The sequence below is a fragment of the Silurus aristotelis genome (genome assembly GCF_946808225.1).
Source record: "Silurus aristotelis genome assembly, chromosome: 7".
Classification (NCBI taxonomy): domain Eukaryota; kingdom Metazoa; phylum Chordata; class Actinopteri; order Siluriformes; family Siluridae; genus Silurus; species Silurus aristotelis.
The window spans coordinates 7,028,868-7,045,977 of record NC_139580.1 but is presented as its reverse complement, the minus strand read 5'-3'; the positions used below and the strand labels follow the sequence as shown (position 1 = coordinate 7,045,977).

At 39.4% G+C, this 17,110-nt stretch overlaps 4 long non-coding RNA genes and 1 pseudogene across 5 annotated transcripts in view; 2 read left to right on the top strand and 3 right to left on the bottom strand.

Moving 5' to 3' along the window:
• Positions 1 to 17,110, bottom strand: part of LOC310729190 — a 159,883-nt gene that overhangs the window by 75,424 nt on the left and 67,349 nt on the right. The gene's annotated exons all lie outside the window — the stretch shown is intronic.
• The window catches only part of LOC310729180, an 80,789-nt gene that overhangs the window by 36,694 nt on the left and 26,985 nt on the right, over positions 1 to 17,110 (top strand). The gene's annotated exons all lie outside the window — the stretch shown is intronic.
• LOC310729187 lies at positions 237 to 10,658 on the top strand. Its single transcript, XR_014534483.1, has 2 exons — positions 237 to 381; positions 10,227 to 10,658. It is a non-coding gene; the product is annotated as an uncharacterized lncRNA (long non-coding RNA).
• On the bottom strand, positions 9,919 to 11,045 carry LOC310729179. The gene is made up of 2 exons (XR_014534473.1): positions 10,977 to 11,045; positions 9,919 to 10,394 (listed from the first exon to the last, which is right to left on the bottom strand). It is a non-coding gene; the product is annotated as an uncharacterized lncRNA (long non-coding RNA).
• LOC310729163 (immunoglobulin kappa constant pseudogene) lies at positions 15,085 to 16,378 on the bottom strand (annotated as a pseudogene). Its single transcript, XR_014538380.1, has 2 exons — positions 16,145 to 16,378; positions 15,085 to 15,495 (listed from the first exon to the last, which is right to left on the bottom strand). The product of XR_014538380.1 is annotated as an immunoglobulin kappa constant pseudogene (transcript).

The following is a 17,110-nucleotide window of genomic DNA, read 5'->3' as shown; positions in this document are numbered from 1 at the left end:
TGTCTTTTGCCAGGCACCGCGGGATAAACGCCCTGGAATGGCAAATCCATCCTTGGAAGGCCTACACTGGGATGTCAACACAGGCCAGCGCCATTGCCCTTAGGAGGTTCTCTCTAGTGTATGGTTGTCGGTCATAAAACATCCATCTCCATGATGAGAAGAACTCCTCTATAGGGTTTAGGAAAGGGGAGCAGGGTGGCAGACAGACGTTTAAAAAGTGGTTACTGTACAAAGAAATACAAAGAAAAATTAACAGTCAAATAAGTTGTTTTATCTGAGATTTGCACAAAGCAGCAATGAGGAACATTTCTTGGGGGTGGAGTAACAACAGAGACTTGGAGATCTGCATTAAGATGGAAAATCTAAACCTGTTTTACATCTGTAAGTTACAATTTATCTCCCTTTACAGTTTTATACCATGTAATACCTTTTATTTCCCGTTTGTTTTCATAAGAGAAATGCTTGACAAGTGTGTGTGTGTGTGTGTGTGTGTGTGTGTGTGTGTGTGTGTGTGTGTGTGTGTGTGTGTGTGTGTGCATTGTTGGGATTGGAATGGCCGGACATTAATATGAATGGTCATGACTGTAAAACAATAGCTTGTCTGGCTACCTGGCCATCAATATGAATGCCAAATCAATATCAATAGCCCCAAACATGTATAACAAAAGCCTTTTATGGTCAGCCATTCATTTATATGCAGACTGTATGAATAGAGTATAAATGGCCACCTGAGTTTAGCAAGTGGCTCTTAAACAGGGGGATGTAGAAAATTATCAGACATAGTCTCAGATAAATGTTTGTAGGAATCTCATCTTCATTTAATTTAAAATATAAACTCATGAGACATGTGGCTTTTAACCCAGTACTTTTCTGGATTGCTCCTGGACTCAATTCATGTATTTATATATAAAGAAAAAAAGTAAAATGCAGGAAATTTCATCATCTAGAACTTATCATCTTTTTGAGCAATATCAACTTTGAATGATTGACAGTTAAACTCAAAGTGTCTTCTTTTCAAATATATTTAAATTGTGTATGTAGCCCACTTTTATCAGGAACTTTTAACATTTAGGTAGGGCATTTTCAGCAGTGAGTCCCAAAAGTTGTGGCGAGCGCTGAGCACTGATTAGAAGGCTGTGGGACTTTGTAAGTGAAAGCTCTGCCCTACCAACAAATAGCCTTGTAAGGATGGTCAGATCTGTTCATGGTACCAGACCCCGAGAACTGCCATGCAACTTAATGAGGCCAGACCCCGAGAACTAACATGCAACAAAACAATAAACCTTCTAATCTGAGTAGAGGACCTCTTTGATTTCAGGAGAGAAAGCCATTTGTTCAGCTGCCCAGTCATCCATCCTTGAGCCCCCCTCTTTCCCTCCTGGGGAGATGGCCGGATAATGAAAAGGTGACTGAGAAGATCCCGGAATTCAATTTACTTTACTTAAATTATGTAAACATTTTACCTTCACATGTTTAGTATAATTTTAAAGGTCTCAATTGGATTAAAAATATGATCTCAGTCCCATATCAGTAGAACAGACCCCAGGTTTGGGGAAATTCTGTCCTACAGACATAAGGTTTGCCCCGGAGAAGATCCTTACCAGGTGGTCTAGATGACATTTGGTTTTTAGGTCACATCTGGTCCCAAGAAAGGATGTGCAAAGCTTTTCTACCACCCTGAACGGATGGAGCATAGAGCACAACGTCTGAGACCTTCTGATTTCTGACTATCTCTGACTTTAGCAATTTATAACTAAGTGACTAAATACAGTATTCTTTATGCATAAGCAAGCATTGGCGGCCTACTTAAAGAATATTAGTTTACCATTATATCCCCTGACTAAGGGACAGTCTGGTGAGTTTGTGTTTGTGAGCATGTGTAGCGGCTATCACTGACTTAGCAAGTTATGACCAAGTAACTAAATCAATGAATATTAGTTTACCGTTATATCCTCTGACTAAGATTCAGATTGGCCAATGTGCCTCCGTGATCAGGTATAGTTAGCCGAGCACAAGGTTCTAAGAGACTCCAGGACCATAATAAATGATTAAATTAAAAGACGGAATGCTTAGAATAATCTACTAAAATTAAAGAAGTACAACCAATAAGGTGATCAGCTTGAATTAGAGATATTCAAGTTAAATCTTTATTATAAATTGAAGTCAGATTAGAGGTTAAAATTGGATTAATATAACAATATGCAATCTATTTAACCTTCGTCTTATGTTAGCTTTCTGTTACTATCTCTTATGTTAACGAGTCGGTTTTGACCTGTGTCTTAAAACAGTCATAAAATACCATCTAAACTATTATTTATCATCCAATCTGTTTCCTACCTCTTGGTTACCTTGTTAGGTTTCCTTACCCATGAAAATATTGCTTTTAATATTTTTGGTGTGGCCCCCTGGGCCTTTTATTTGATAGCATTACTCCAAAAAAAAAGGCAAAAAAAGTTTTTTTTTTTTTTTTTTTAAATAGAGCTTTAATAGGAATACTAAATTAAAATTAGAACCAATCAAGCAAATCAAGTACTAGCCCCCCAAAAAAGTATTTGTTTGGAAAAACATACATGTGTATGTGTGTGTTTAGATGCATGTGTGGCAAAAACTTGCAGAGATATTTTTTTCAGTAGAAGCACAATATGTTTGTCTTTCTGTCCTTATTGCTAGGGCAGACCTGACACCTCTTTCTTTTAGAATCAAGTGGCTTCAGTGGGGTTGTGGCTGTTGCTGTGCTGGTTGATGTTGAGGCAGGGCTGGCTGAGAAGGATGCTGGTGCTGATGCTTCTTGAGTTGCTGATGGCATGGATAGAGTGCTAGGTGAACTCTGCAGCTGTCTAACCATGGCTGGGTTTTAGCTTCGCTCAATGGGTGTCTTGACTAAGGAACTTCCTAGCTCCTCAAGAAACATTCTTTGCTTGTTTTTTTGGTTGAGGTCCACCCTAGCTGGATGTGGTGCCACAACACAAATGCATTTAATGCAGACACATCAATGTATAAAACACAACCACTGGCCATCCCCTGGTCATTCCCTGGCAAGTGTAGGTTGTCCACTCCTCCTTTGTTTTTATTATAGTCCAGGATAAGTATGGGCTTTGTCTCACTTCCTGATGACACATCTGCATTTTTGTGAATTGTGGACATAAGTAACCCCCCCCTTCCCCACACACACACACATACTTTTTTTTTTGGACAATAAAAAAACAAATTTTGAAGAAAGTGGAGTCTTGATGTCACTTACTCTCATCACAGCAAACCTAGTGATCCCAGGGGTCATTTTGATGACAATTGCAGCAGTTACCCTGCCATGTAATTTAGGAGGTACTGAGGTCCAACAGATGTTACCACTTTTGGATTTTAATGTTTCAGAAGGAGCAGAAGCAGCTTCAGCACCGGCGACCTCTTCATCAGACTCATCCGATGTGTCTGTGTCTTCTGGTTCATCTGTATCGCGATGCTGCTTTGTGTCCTCTGTTTCATTTTCAGAAGAGATGATCTCAATCTTCAAATTTTTTGCATGCTGCAAACTGGAGATATGCACTCTGCAAGTCTGAATTGGTCTTATGAATGTCTTACATGTCCATTTTTGTTTGTTTGTTTTGCTTGTTCAGGGAAGGTGACAAACAGGCAAAGAGAGAAGCCCCTAAGTGAAGCTTACAGGGTTAGGAGAGGAGCTGACTGTCAGTGATCTGTTGGCTGACTGTGTCAGTGAGCTGACAGTGTGTTTATGATTTCAGATTTAGCACTAATTATTCTTTTAAAATGTTAAATTATAACTGGGTCGAAACCGACCCTAACACCACAAAGGTCATAATTTTAATCAGATAAATTTATAATTTAGTTAAAGAGATTTTTTTTTGTTTTATTTTGTTTAAATAGAGGTTCCTGACAAAAGTAAAAAAAAAACTTGATGCAATAAACAAATTTATGTGGTACTTCTGTGCATTTAAACCTAAAAACGGTTCGGTGCCGTCCCTAACACAAGAGGAAGGTTAAATAATCTTTACAGCCGCGTTAGAAAGACCAACACGCAGAATACCTTCTCCCACACCGGTGGATTCCATCATTGGGCCATTGGGTGGGAACCCTACAGCCTGCACCTTTTGACTGAAGTAGGCAGGGCAGATTGTAATCAAACAAAATTTAACTCAGGTACTGGAACACAAGACCATTTAGTGCTTTATACATCAGTAGAAGTATTTCATAATTAATACAAGATTTGTTCAGGAGCAAATGTACACTGGGGATCAAAATTAGAGAACAATTTATAAACAATTGAACAATTCTGAAATAATGTCATCTTTACTGCTCAACAGTTGAAGGAGTTTTTGTCCTGTCTATACCATGCTACCAGAACACCTTTTCCACAAATTAACTAAGGCATTAAAAAAAAATAAAAAACATTATTTTGCAGAAAACACACTGATCAAAATTAAAGAACAACAATGACTGTAGCATGGAAAAAGATTACAACAAAATTTTCTGAAGGTTACAACAGTCAGCAATTAGTAGGAAGTGAACAGGCCTCTGCTCTGAATGACTTCAGCACATCTGCGGCCACAGGACAGCACTAGTCTCTCACACTGCTCTGGTGTGATTTTGGTCCACTCTTCTTCCAGTCTCCTCCACAGTTTGGTGACTGTAGTGGGTTTTTTGGCCATAACTTTGTCGCCAAGGATTTTCCAGAGGTTCTCTACTGGGTTGAGATCAGGACTCTGGGCAGGCCATGTCATTATTTCAATGTTTTCAGTTTCAAGGAACTGCTTTACCCGTTTTGCTGTGTGACATGGAGCGTTGTCCTGCATGAACACTGCGGGCTGATTGGGTGATGAACGCTGGAAAGGAACCATATGTTGTTGAAGAAGGTTCTGATAAACATTTGCATTCACTCTGCCATGTAGCTGTATAAGAGGCCCAACTCCTGCTGCAAAAAACATGCCCCAAACCATGACACTTCCTCTTCCACTTTTCACTGACTTCTTTACACACTTTGGGTTTAGTCTTTCTCCAGTTTGTCACCGAACATAATGTTTCCCATCGGACCCAAATAAATTAAACTTGCTTTCATCACTGAAGTGAACTTTGAACCAGTTCTCCTCTGTCCACACAACACGCTCCTCAGAAAAGCGTAGTCTAGCCTTTTTATTATTTCTGCTAATGAGAGGTTTGGTCACTGCAGAGTGGGCTTTCAGTCCAAATGCTCTTAAACATCGAGACACTGTATGATGAGACAGATCCTTACCCTGTTCAGCGCTGAACTGGTGAGCAATTCCAGCTGCAGTGTGGAAACAATTGCCCATTGAGATCCTCCGCAGTATCCTGTCCTCTCTTGTATTTGTCTTCCGTGGACGACCAGGCTTCTTGGTGGACTTGAATGAGTTTGTGATGTTGTAAAAATTCACTATTTTTAAAATCACAGATTTGGAACGACCAACTTGTCTTGCTATGGCTGATAGGGTTATCCCTTTGGCCTTCATCTGGACAACCTGCTGCCGGAGTCTTTCAGTCACTTTAGAACGGCCCACCATCTTGCAGAATCAGTGAAACTGGAAGTTAGGCTGCCAGTAAAATAGGGGTTGACAGATGAACAAGGAAATTAGCACCAGGTACCAGATTAACATCAATAACTGGAAGGTATCTAAAAGTGTTCTCTAATTTTGATCAGTGTGTTTTTTGCAAAATAATGTTTTTTTTTTTTTTTTAATGCCTTAGTTAATTTGTGGAAAAGGTGTTCTGGTAGCATGGTATAGACAGGACAAAAACTCCTTCAACTGTTGAGCAGTGAAGATGACATTATTTCAGAATTGTTTAATTGTTTATAAATTGTTCTCTAATTTTGATCACCAGTGTAGATTGAATAAGACAATGATGATGTGGTCATATTTCCTGGTTCTGGTAAACATTCTTTTTGCTGCATGCTGGACTGAAGCTTAGTAAGTAACTAGAAATTGCATAAATAAGCTTCCCTTCAGATCCAGACAGTAAGTCATTACAGTAGTCAAACCTTGATGTTATAAAAGTATGAACTGGTCATATTTCCATAACTAATCATATTTCTTATTTTAAGAACTTATGGGGATGTCAAACGGCTATGCTTCTGTAACTTAAAGAAAAAAGTGATACACAGGGTACATGTAGACACAATTAAGAGGGATCACTTCTAGTGGGACATTTCTTGATTCTCCAAGCATGAATCCACTGTGGAAAAGGTCAGTTAATACACCTGTGCGTGTGATCGCGACTATTTTTGCTGGCCCCTCATATTTGCATTTACCCAATCACCTAGGTTTTAGAGATTTTATCAGAACAGCATCTCCCACCCGGAAGGGATGGGATGGTGTCACAGAAATGACAGGTATAGATTTAGAGATCTGTTCATAATGTTTTGACAGTGTGTCAATCAGCGCAGCAGAATACTCGGCGATGTGCACATCCAGATCAGCTGTACCTATTGCTCGTTTATCTTTTCTCCAGGGCGTTGGAAATGGTCGTCCAAAAGCAATTTCGTGTGGCGATAGGTGGACGTCTTTTTGCGGAGTCATTCTCATTTCGGAAAGGACTGCGGGTAGTAAGTCTATCCAATTTTTTGTTACCTGTAGCTTGCATGGCCTTAGTCAGTTTGTCCCTAGTCTGGTTAGTTCTCTCTACGATACCATAGGACTGAGGGTGATAGGGAATATGGAAACGCCATGACAGGGATGGGTATTTACATTAGTCCTGCATTACCTTCGCAGTGAATGGTGTTCCTTTGTCTGAATCAATCAAGTGAGGAACACCATATCTTGGTATAATCTCTTTGGCTAGGATACGTGTGACGACCTTAGCATTTACTCGTGCTTCAACCCTCCTTGAGAATTTGTCTACCATCACCAGGAGATACTTAGATGGCCCACAGGGAGGCATGTAAATTAAGTTAATCTGCCATTCAGAGAATGGAGCAGTGGGTAGTGGGAGGCATTCATGTTTTGCTGCGCTCTTAGTGATGTTATTCTGGGCACAAATCAGACACCTAGATAAAATCGAGTCTATCATGCAGTTTAAGTTAGCTATACAAAAAAATCCATATCTTTCCTCAACCCCCTTCGTGCGCGATGTGTAACACCGTGAAACTAACGCACGAGGAAAGGAACACAGTGAGACGGAAGGCATAGGCGACCATCTGTACTGTACCAAAGGCAATTGGAGGCCACGTAGGCATAGTGTGATTGCCAAAAGGCAGAATCATTCGGGGTGGCTGAGGATTGGACAGATGGCAAATGTAAATCAGGAATGAGAGCAGAGGAAAGGAGACAGGTGTTAATAGGAGTGCTAAGAGAGGGGAAGAATACCTGAGCTTGAGCTGCACTTTTTGCCACTCTGTCAGCCAAGGAATTGCCTTTGGCCTCCACATTGTTGTAATAAGAATAGGCTTTTGTTTTGACGATAGCCAGTGTGCGAGGAGGACAGCAAGCAGTAAAAAGGTCCTGAACTAAGGACGAATGACAAATGGATTTCCCTTCAGCCGAGCAGAAACCACGGGACTGCCAGATGCGTGCGCAATACGAAAGGTGTATCGGGAGTCAGTGTAGATGGTGACATCTTTTCCTTCTGAATGGACACATGCACGAGTCAAGGCAAAGAGTTCAGTGGCCTGTGCAGAAGAAAAAGGCAAAGAGTAAACTTCAACAGTGACATCAGGTAAGGAACAGACAGAGTAACCACACAGAAATTTACCATCATACGGCTTTGAACATGAGCCATCCACAAAAAGTGACTCACCCCTGTCTAAAGGAGTGGAAGACAAATCTGGGCATATACTAGTGGAGTGAATGACCTCAGAGCAGCAATCATGTGTGGTGTCATGCAGTGTGTCGTCTTGTGCATTAATCAAACAAGCAAGGGCATGACCTAAAGTGTTGGAAGAGGAGGTGGCCTTGATTTCCAAATTACTGGTCGAGCAAAGGATAGTTTTATAGCCGGATCTTTTCGGAGCTGTCATGTGTTCTGTGTGCAAGTTCTGAATGAAATGTTTCACCTGATGTGGAGAATGCAAGATCATAGGATGAGACAACACTAATTTTTTAGCATCTTGAACCATCACAGCACAGTCAGCCACCACACCAAGGCATGCAGGTAAACCCTGAGCCACGGTGTCAAGTGTTTTGGACAGAACCGCACATGGTCTCATGCCTCCCCCTCAATGCTCCTGCACCAAGACAGCAGAGGCAGTTCTGTCCTGTTCACACGCATAAAGGTGAAAAACCTATGATATTTTGGAAGTCCGAGAGCAGGAGGTGAACACAGAGCTGACCGCAAAGCCTCATACGCCTTATTCATCTCGGGTGTCCATGTTAGCGGGTGCTGCAAAGGATCATTGTGTAAGATCGCAGAGCGGAGACGAGTGTCGTGGAAAGAGCAGTCAGGTATCCATGGACGGCAGTAGTTAATCAGTCCCAGGAAAGCCATGAGAGCATGCTTTGTGGAGGGACGCCTTGTGTTAAGAACGACCTGTACACGATCTTTAGAGAGCCGTTTGCTGCCATAAGAGAGTTTGAACCCCAGGTATTTCACAGTGGTTCTACAAAACTGTAGTTTTTTTTATACCTTGAATCCTTTTCTTGCCAGATGATGCAGGAGGCACAGGGAGGCTTGTTCACAGAGGTCTTCAGAGACTGTGGAGATCAGGAGATCATCTGCATACTGTAAGACAACAGAGTCAGAGGGGAATGCAAGATCACAGAGTACCACAGCGGAAAGTACGAGGTAAGTGCCTACACATTGAATGGTATGACAAGATACCAAATCAGCACTTACCCGAACGCTGATATCCCGGACGAGCCCCCAAGAACTGTAAGGAATGTTTTATTCTCTGCCACTTGGGCAGGATTGCCTTCTGTCTCCTGGACAGGATATTCAGGAAATTCAGCCTTTCCTCTCGCTCTCTACTCTCCTACGAATACGAGGAAGTCGCAATGAAACACACGAGTCAGCTTTCAGAAAGAAGTTCCAAAGTTTATTGTCTCACACATGAAGATATACTTCCAAAGTGAAGGAGAGAAACGGGGTGGGCTGCCAGGTGTGTGTGTGTGCGTGTGTGTGTGAATAGAAGAGAAAGTTAGGAGAGACAACTCCACAAGGTTATGTTGATAAAGGGAAGGTCTGATATTGGCCAATAGTTAGACAGCTGAGAGGGGTCATGTTTTTTAAATTAAGGGTTTAACTGCAAACTGCCAGCATGCATGATTTAGGTACATAAACAGTGTCGAGGGAATCATTTTTTATTAAATTTTTTATAACATGTTCAATTGCTTATGAAATTATCTGTTAAGGAAATTTATAATAAATTATCTACATCACAATTTTATGATTTTCATGTGGAAATAAGTGCAATTAACTCGGTCTCTTGAATAGGAGTAAGATTTAGAAATTTTTGATCTGATTGTACTTTTATCTACAAATGTATTTATTAAATTGTCTTACTATAAAGTTTGAGTCTTGATTTTTAAATCATCACTGGCTGTTGAGGGTGTGAATGTTAATGTGGTGCTTCTATTTGTATTGAACAAAAATCAAGATTTATGCTTAATATCGACTATAAAGGTGGAAAGACATATTGATCTATCATCACTAAGGGCTTTTTAAACACTATGGAGACACTCCTTCCATGCTGTTCGAAATATTATTAAAATAATTAGACCATATTTATGTTTAAATAGTTCCTTTCACTCAGTGGCACAGAGCAGTGAAATGAGAGGGAGATTTACATGAAGACGGCTGAATGATCCTCTTTCTCCCAAAATATAGCACCACTTTCACCAGATGTTCAACTTCCTTCAGCCAAACACACTGAAGCACAACACACAGCACTGAATGTACAGCTAAACACACTCTCTCATCACACTGATAATGACTACTAACTCTAATAAAACACACCCAATGTCCAAAATGAAGCTTTATTTCAGCAGAGCAAAACTACAGGAAGAGCAACAGGACAGTGAAGAGAGTAAAGACAGGAATATCAGCATTGTGTAGAATTGAAACTCTATTGTAGATGGAGGTGTGAGCAGCTCAGTGTTTAATTCTATCTTGGAGCTGTTAGTCTTCACACTGGCTCTTTCTGAACGTGACCGGAAGATTGACACTGTCATGGGAGACGGTACAGACAAACTCCTCCCCCTTTTCCCAGAGCGCTTTGCTGAGGGTCAGGGTGCTGCTGCGTGTGTAACCTTCCTTCTTCTGTTCTTCAGGGCTGGTTAGAACCCCTTCATTCACCACTGAGCCGTCCACTGTCCAGCTCACCGTCGCCCCCTGTGGAGAGTAGGCAGACAGCAGGCAGAGCAGCGAGGCCGGTCCCTCAGAGAGCTGCAGAGACAATGGATGGAGCAGAGACACGGAGGGCTTCACAGTGGGACCCTCTGAAGAACAGAAAAAAACAAAAACACACATTTACACAAGTTACACAACATTTCCTCATTACTGCTTCTTCACATCACTACAGTTCAGTAGAACTAATCAGCAGGAGAACATTTACAAGCTACTATAAATTTTTTTGTAGCGATTAGGAATTCGATCAGCTTTATTCTGTTTTAGCGGCTTCTTACTGATGTGTCATAAACGTGCTCCCTGTGTGATAGTAAGAAATTAATCTGATGAAATAAATTTTCACTGTTTATCACAAACACACAGCAGCATTCATCTGTATTTTCCATCAGCACAGAGACTTCAGAATAATGTACACAACACTGCAGATATGAATCAGTGAGCAGTTTTCCACTCACCAACACAAACACACTGGAGATTTATTACATGCTTAATATTCACTCGTTTCTTATGCATTTTACTGAAAGAAGTTTAGAGTTTCTCCCAATTTATTTCAGATGCACACATTATTTTTCAATTAGCATTATTTATAGAGTAAAGAATGAAGAATTAGATAAAAACTAAATATATATTTATTTTGTATGAACTATAGAGGTTTAGAAGTATAAGACACTTACTGATGCTGAGTTTTGTTCCTCCACCAAAAGTGTACCACAGTGATACATTGTAATGAAACCGTCGTACAAAAACCACACACACACACACACACACACACACACACACACACACACACACACACACACACACACACACACACACACACACACACACACACAAAGATTTTGCATATGCGTGTTGTGTAACTGCTGCATTTTTGGCTCTAAATGTTAAATCATCATAAGATTATTATGGAAATATTAATAAGGTTACACATTAGTGAAAGTGATCACATCAAACAATGATGCTGCTTCATATACCATCAATCCACTAGAGTGAGAAATTTATTAACATTCAGTACAAACAGCATCCAGTGGATTTGCATTGGCAGCACATGCTTCAGTGCTCTGGGAGTGTTTATAGCGCTGTGACTTTCACACTTCATGACTGAGAGCTGCTGCTACAGAAACTTCACCCACAGCTACCATGACTTTGATCCCCGTCTTCATCTGGACACTGATCCTCTGGACTCAAGGTCAGACACTGCTTCATATTTTATCTCTACAATGATGTGTTCATACAAATACACGTATTGTTTCTGTTCTAATATTTCAGTTTCATGCTGCATTATTGTGTATTTTTACAGAATGCAGAGGTCAAGTCACAGTAACTCAGACTCCTGCAGTGAAATCTGTTCTTCCTGGAGAAACAGTCACCATCAACTGTAAAACTAATCCGGCAGTGTATTATCACAGCTCCTATGGCCACTATTTATTCTGGTATCAGCAGAAAGCTGGAGAAGCTCCTAAACTCCTGATTAAACTTGTTAATCAGTTACAGTCTGGTTTTCCAGCTCGGTTCAGTGGCAGTGGATCTGGATCTGATTTCACTCTGACCATCAGTGGAGTCCAGACTGAAGATGCAGGAGATTATTACTGTCAGAGTTACCATAGTGGCTATGTGTTCACACAGTGATATAGAGTCGTACAAAAACCTCCCTCAGTCAGATAGTAGAGAAACTGCACTGCTGCAGCTGGGAGCGACTGCAGGTGCTGAGTTGGAGGATGTGATACACACAAACACACAAATTCCTATTTAACAGACACAACCATCAGGGCTTTTACTTTGATTTGTTACTGTGCGTTTAATCTGTTGGTCTCCAGAACATTTTGGACCAGAACACAAATTAAATTTAGCAGTTCGCTTTCCTGGTCAGAAACAGTTCATTAAGATTATCTGTGATTATTTCCCACAGGGATTTATCACCTTTTATAATGTCTTCAGTATATAGAATTAAGTGCACTAAAAAGTTTTCTCATAAGAGCAGCTGGGAGTAACTGTAGGTGTTGAGTTAAAGGATGTGATACGACACAATGACACTTTGTGGAGGAGAAGAACCACATCACACTAACTCACACCTCACATTAGAAATAATTACACCACACTACACACTCCATCACACCACATAAAATCTTTATTAGGGATTTATCTACATTTATTATTCAATTATTTTTTATTTTATTAGACTCTGAGGATGTGTTTTCATAAAGACAAAGCAATCAATTTCTGTATGCCACTCTGGATAAGGATATTTGTTAAATGATCTAAATGTAAATATGCTTGAGAGAGAGATCATTACTACTTCATGTGTTTTCCTGTCCTTCAGGTTGTCCTTGTTTCTGCTGCTTTATTGAGTCAAGTGAGATATAGCATGGAGTCGTGTCTCTAATATTGATTGCTTTCTTCACCTGATGACTCAGCTGACACAAGATCATTGTTTCCATCAATCGCTGTCACTACAGTTGTTTCTGACCTTTAGTGAGAAAACAATTTAGATTTTATTCAGTTTTATATGTAAATGTTATATGTAAGTAAAGGTATGAACACTAATCTAAACCTAATCAAAACAACAACCACTAAGTCCCACAAATTCTATGCTTATAGTTTAAATGAATTGATTGGTTGATATTGTCTGATGCATATCTGTTGTTCATGCATTTTTGCTTGTTTATATCTATCAGTCAAACTTCTGCTGTTTTTCAGAAAACCTACAATTATGGCTGCTAGAAACTACATTTCCCAACAACACATACTCTCATGTTCATGTTCAGCTGATTACTAATCACCCACAACTGAGAACAATCACACTGAACAATTTATAACATCCTCAGTTTTACACTCTCACTGTGAAGAAATATTCAGTGTTCTTATAGCTGATTTACAAAACTCTGGATTTGGGTGTCTGCTAAAAGCTGTAAATGTGTAAATGTGTTTGTATGGTTTGAACATTGCATGAACTTTGATTGTGATTCCTGTCTAAAGGTAGTGGACCAAGAAAACATGAATTACTGTGTGTCAGATTAATTTTGTTTTGGGCATCAGACAGTTTAAACCTCCCAAAGAATACAAACAAGTTAGCAAGTTTTTATTTGTGTTTGTTATCCAGATCGCTAAAAGCCTCCCGATAAAAGAAAAACATATATTATAATTAATAATGACATTTTTTGTTCTTTCCTTTTAAACATATACACAAAATGTTAACTGAGTTCAACACTTCAAATTCAAAATGATCACAAAGATAGAAGTAATGCTGGTTTGTATTGTCTGTTCAACACACAACACAATTGTCCACTCCAAGCCAAATGTAACATTCGGATTCAAATCCCAGTTTCAGACCATTTAGCACAATAAAATCCAGAAGAGATTTTAAACATAAAAATATTATACATGAAAAAATAAATTTGTCCAACAATCATATAAAAAAAATAACTAAGATCTACATAATTATATGCAGAATATACACGGCTGTCATGTCATGTGACAAATGATTGAAAGACTCTGACTGGAGAAGAGAATTAGGAGGTGGATTAATCATTTCTGATTCCTGTACAGAACCCACTGGGTTTTCACGTTACACATGCAACACATACTGTATAAATAACTGTCTGAGACGAGTCGTTTGTCGTGAGTCATATGAAAAGAAAAATTCTAAATAAATGACTCGTTTATGAATGACTCATCATTAACATGCTGTGATTTGGACCTCCAGAAGTGACTGGGATTAGGATTATGTGTAGTCCATTACTTGCTCTGCAAATACAGTGGAAGACTCTTACAGGATATTTAAATTCATGTATTTCTTTTTCTAATTTCTAATTTAATTTGAACAGTTTTTAGCCTAGGAAATAGTTTATGTGCATTCCGAGTTTTATTTATTTATTTGGTTGGTTGGTTGTTGATTTTTTTCCTTGTTGGGTATAGAACTGTGTACATCTGTAAGGTCACATTGGAAAATTTCACTCCAGGCCACTAGAGTACACCCTCGCACACATGTCAAATTTCGTCTTTTTTATTGTCTGTGCCAATTTCTGCTTTGATTTGCACACTAGTTTAGTTTCAATCCTCATTTATGTTCTGCCTTTTTATTTTATCTTTGTTGAAGTATTAAGTTGTTAAGTTGTAAATTGTTTAAAATTTCATTAAGTGAGTATTGTTGATGAGTTATTTGGTTTTCATGCCACTATCCTTAGCCTAGCATATTTTATGTCTTATTTATTTATTTATTTGTTCTAATTTTCCATTATTAATGTACTGGATTTTATTTGCTTCTTTGCTCAGCAGATACCATCCATGTAACAAAGCTCTTGTTTTGCCCTGTGCCTACTTGAGTGTGGATCTGTGTGCAGTATCTGTGTCTATCAGTGCCTTGACTTTTATTAGGGATAATGATTACAAGTTAAAGATCCAAAACTAAAAAAGCAGTAGATGTTTCATTCTGATCAAGGTTCATGTTTTGCTTAAATTCAGGGATTATGGGATTAACAGAGATTAATAGGATTTAATGCAAATTCTGAGCAGAAAGAGAAATATGATGTGTAATAATTTGAAACACACACACACACACACACACACACACACACACACACACACACACACACACACACACACACACACACACATTTGCATAAAAAGCTCTGATTCCCAGAACAGTTAAACATTTTCAGCAGATGTTTCTGGTTCATCATCCAAACTCACTCAAGCACAACACAGCTCTGCACCCGACCTGCTGTAAAGGTGCAGTTCCAAATCACTACCAAAGACACTTCACTACTGAAAAAGGAGACATGATTTCCAGATTGAAGCTTTATTTCAGCACAGCTACACCACTGACACCACCTCAGACTGCTAAGCATGTGTTAAAGTGTACACTTGAATTCTAGTGGTCTTCACAGCGACTCTTTCGGAACGAGGTGATCTGAGTGGTGTCGTGGTGGGAGACGGTACAGCCGAACACCTCGGCCTCTTCCCAGCGTTCTTTGCTGAGGGTCAGGGTGCTGCTCCGACTGTAGACACCGTTCTTCTGATCTTCTGTGCTGGTCAGAACACCTTCGTTCACCTCGACACCGTCCACGGTCCAGCTCGGCAGCGCCCCCTGTGGAGAATAGTCAGAGAGCAGGCAGAGCAGAGAGGCCGAACCCTCAGAGAGCTGCAGAGAGGAGGGAGGGAGCAGAGACACGGAGGGCTTCACCATCGGTCCAGCTGGAGACCAAACACACACAAAAACACAAACACACATAATTATAGTCATGATAATATGAACTCTATCACACTGAACATGGTGATATTTGATAATTCAGTGTAAGAACTGTAAAGCAGATGCAGTAGTTTATCTGCACATCCATAACAGAACACATTTCTAATAACATCATCCAACCAAACTGCAGCTCAAAAAAACAACCTTCATCTTCTGAACAAATTCAATAATATATCACACCACAGTTAAGTCGTTTTTGTGCATTTTTGTAGATGAAATTATTAATGATTTATGACTTAGCATTAATGTGAAATCAACACTAGACCACCATTGTTCCCGTTTCACTGTTACAACATTCCCACTGTGATGAATTTGAATAACAAAAAAAAATAACGAAATTAAATAAAAGTTAACATTTACCATGAATCTGAAAAAGATGTGACTCCTAAAATTTTTTTAAAAATGACGCAAAAGCAGAGAATTTCTCGAAGCAGCTCTCTCCTCTTCACATCACATTTCTCTTTTTTATAGAAAATATCTATTTATTTATGAGAATGCCACATTTTTATTTTGTAGTAAAATTGTATCTACAGTATTTACATTGTGTAATAAATCTAATGAATCCATGAGCTTTTAGTAAAAGTGAGCACTTACTTTCTATAATGAGTTTTGTTCCTCCACCAAAAGTGATCCACAGTGATACATTCTAATGAAACCGTCGTACAAAAACCTCTGTTACACTACAGTGAATCTAAACACACACACACACACACACACACACACACACACACACACACACACACACACACACACACACACACACACCTCAATCTTGAGCACAGTGTAGTATACACTATAAAAGACTGGAGGTAAAATAACATCAAATCATGGATTAGTGAGGAGATTTGTCTCTATAGTCAGTAACACAATATAATTAATAATACATAAAGATAATAAAGAATAATGTTATAATGCTGGTCTCCATAAAAATCTCCTCTTTAGTCAGTCTGAATCCTGATTAATTATTGAATTGTGAGTGTGAGAATGACAGTAAGATTGGGGGAATGTGGTAAAGATGTTTCCATACTTAGAGGACACTTTGCATTAGCAGCACATGCTTCAGTGCTCTGGGAGTGTTTATAGCGCTGTGACTTTCACACTTCATGACTGAGAGCTGCTGCTACAGAAACTTCACCCACAGCTACCATGACTTTGATCCCCGTCTTCATCTGGACACTGATCCTCTGGACTCAAGGTCAGACACTGCTTCATATTTTATCTCTACAATGATGTGTTCATACAAATACACGTATTGTTTCTGTTCTAATATTTCAGTTTCATGCTGCATTATTGTGTATTTTTACAGAATGCAGAGGTCAAGTCACAGTAACTCAGACTCCTGCAGTGAAATCTGTTCTTCCAGGAGAAACAGTCACCATCAACTGTAAAACCAGTCAGGCAGTGGCTAACAACAACTACTTATTCTGGTATCAGCAGAAACCTCTAGAAGCTCCTAAACTCCTCATTAAATTTGTAAATCAGTTACAGTCGGGTTTTCCAGCTCGTTTCAGTGGCAGTGGATCTGGATCTGATTTCACTCTGACCATCAGTGGAGTCCAG